The sequence below is a fragment of the Parus major genome, chromosome 26 (assembly GCF_001522545.3).
Source record: "Parus major isolate Abel chromosome 26, Parus_major1.1, whole genome shotgun sequence".
Lineage (NCBI taxonomy): Eukaryota > Metazoa > Chordata > Aves > Passeriformes > Paridae > Parus > Parus major.
Genome location: NC_031795.1, coordinates 1,351,617 through 1,353,903, shown reverse-complemented (window position 1 = coordinate 1,353,903; position 2,287 = coordinate 1,351,617). Strand labels below are relative to the sequence as shown.

The following is a 2,287-nucleotide window of genomic DNA, read 5'->3' as shown; positions in this document are numbered from 1 at the left end:
TGTGCACACCTGTGTCTCTGTGCACACCTGTGTGTGTGTGTGCACACCTGTGTGTGTGTGTCTGTGCACACCTGTGTCTCTGTGCACACCTGTATGTGTGCAGGTGTGCCAGAACAGCTTCCCTGGGCAGCCCTGGGAGACCCTGCCTGTGCCACCTTCTGCCCAAGGACTCGGAGATCAGAGGGCCCAAGCTCCCGAGCGAAGTGCTGGGCTTGGCCAGCAGCAGAACAGCCTTATCCTGGAGAAAAGACCACCAGCACACATGTCTTACCTGCAGATCCTAGAGGAAAGACTGAGGAATTTCTCCTTGCCCTGTGTGGGATGAAAGAACACATCTGTAAGGCCTAGAGGCAGCCCCACCACACACTGCCCTTCCTTCCCACCTGTCCCTGATTGAGCTCAGGAATTCCTGGGATGACCAGCACTGAAGGAGTTAACAAGGTGTCTACATAAACTTGTTCCCAGTAGGAACCAGAGTGAACAAACAGGGCTCTGTGCTGGAGTACCAGCCTGTCTGACGTGCAGAAGCTTCCTGGGGCTGGGACTGTATCTGTCCTCCAAGTGTGGAGGGCACCTGTCCCATCTGGGTGTCCTTGAGCTTAAAGGGTTCTTGAGGATAGAGGCAAGATGAAATCCCTGGAGCTGCTTTTCCTGCCTTTTGCTGGCCTGATCTTGCTGTGTCCTTGCTGTTCTGTTCCTCTGCCACTGCTGGACAAGCTCAGGACAAGCTCAGTGTGGCACTGGGGCAGATACCACAGGGCCACCAGCACGTGGAGTCACCAGAATGCAGCAGTGGCATCTTTGCACCCACACTCCCTCCCAACCTCCCCAGCTGCTGGGTACCTGTGACAGGGAGGAGAGACACAGCTGGACCCTCACAGAGCTCATAGGGTCCAGAGAAAGTCTGCAAATCACCCCAAAAGAGCAAAGAAATGGGGCTGCAACAGCTGGGCTGTCCAGGGGCCCTCACTGGACCCAGGAGACACCACAGCACATCCTGATTCTCTCCTCAGTGGAGACCTGGGACAGCACTGGCCTTTGGGAGCTGGATTTTGGCTGGTTTTCCCCAAAGAGAATGGGAATGTTTTACCAACACATGATTTTATGCATGACACAAACTCCAGCTGTAAAAGGGGTATGGAACAAAGGCTTTTATGAAGGCCAGGAGCTCCTGTGTGCTGCTCATTTCAGTGATCTGTGGCCCAGTGTGATTTAAGAGATTTGATGGGCATTTCAAAGGATTTCAGCAGTAAGTCCCTTCTTCCTCCTGCCAGGTTCTGCCTTGGTCAAGAAATGCCCCTGGATGCTGCTGGAAAGATGCTGATGCACTTCCTTTGCAAAATGGATTATTTGGTTCCACTCAAATTTGGTCATGACAAAGAACACCACTCAGGGTAAAAAGAGGAAGCTGAGATGCTGGGATGTACCCTCTGCCTCTGAAGCATCAGAACACCAAGGCACTCATGCTCAGGGATGTCCCAGAAAAGCCTTGCAGCCCTTTCCCTCTGCTGCTCACAGATCTCCCTGTGCTGCTGGCTTGGCTCTGCCAGTCATGCACCTGCCTGTGCCAGCTGCACCTAAACAGGACACCTAAGATACAGCCTCTGGAAACCACACCTGGCCCCCTGGGCTTTTCCTTCTGCAGAAAACTCCGATGGAGACTGAAGGGACTGTCCTGGCCATGGCAACTCACCCAGGATAGGAGGAACGTAGTAGGGATTTTGTGTAGGGATGTGCCAGGCTCCTAGGAGCAGAAAAGTTTGCACTGCTGAGATGTCCTGAGCCTTGCATACCTCTGATGGTGCACAGCTGGACCCCAGCGTGCTCCCACCTGCCAGCATGGCTCTCTTCCTCCCTTCTGCCAAAGCACCAGCATGCAGAGGAGGTGCATGTGAGGGAGATCATGGCAGGTGACACAGACCACAGACCCACAGTATGAAAATGAAGATGCTGGTGGAAAATGAGGCATAAGGTGGTAGAGCTAGGCTGGATGTGAGTGAGACCAGGAGCAGAGGGAGTCAGAACACGCTGCTTGACACAGGGCATTTTTCAGCTCTCAGTGCCACCCGGGCACCAAGCTGTCCCCTGTGCCTGTTGCACCCACCTGCACCTGCTGCCCTCCTGGGACTGACCCCTGTCCCCTCCTGCCTGCCCGCTGGGGTGCACGGCCACACGTGCAGAGCAGATGTCCCCAGTCACCCATCACATGTCCCCAGTCACCCATCGGTGCCCATGCGTGCTGGTGTGCAGAGACCTCGAGCAGGGCGGTCCAGACATCCCTCCCTCC

The 2,287-nt window shown here is 55.1% G+C and overlaps 1 protein-coding gene across 1 annotated transcript in view; it reads right to left on the bottom strand.

Annotated features, from left to right (window-relative positions):
- The window catches only part of PTPN7 (protein tyrosine phosphatase non-receptor type 7), a 15,529-nt gene that overhangs the window by 11,384 nt on the left and 1,858 nt on the right, over window positions 1-2,287 (bottom strand). Inside the window, exon 2 of the mRNA XM_033519936.1 lies at window positions 272-312. The gene's annotated coding sequence lies outside the window, so the exon portion shown is untranslated. The remainder of the gene's footprint in view (window positions 1-271; window positions 313-2,287) is intronic.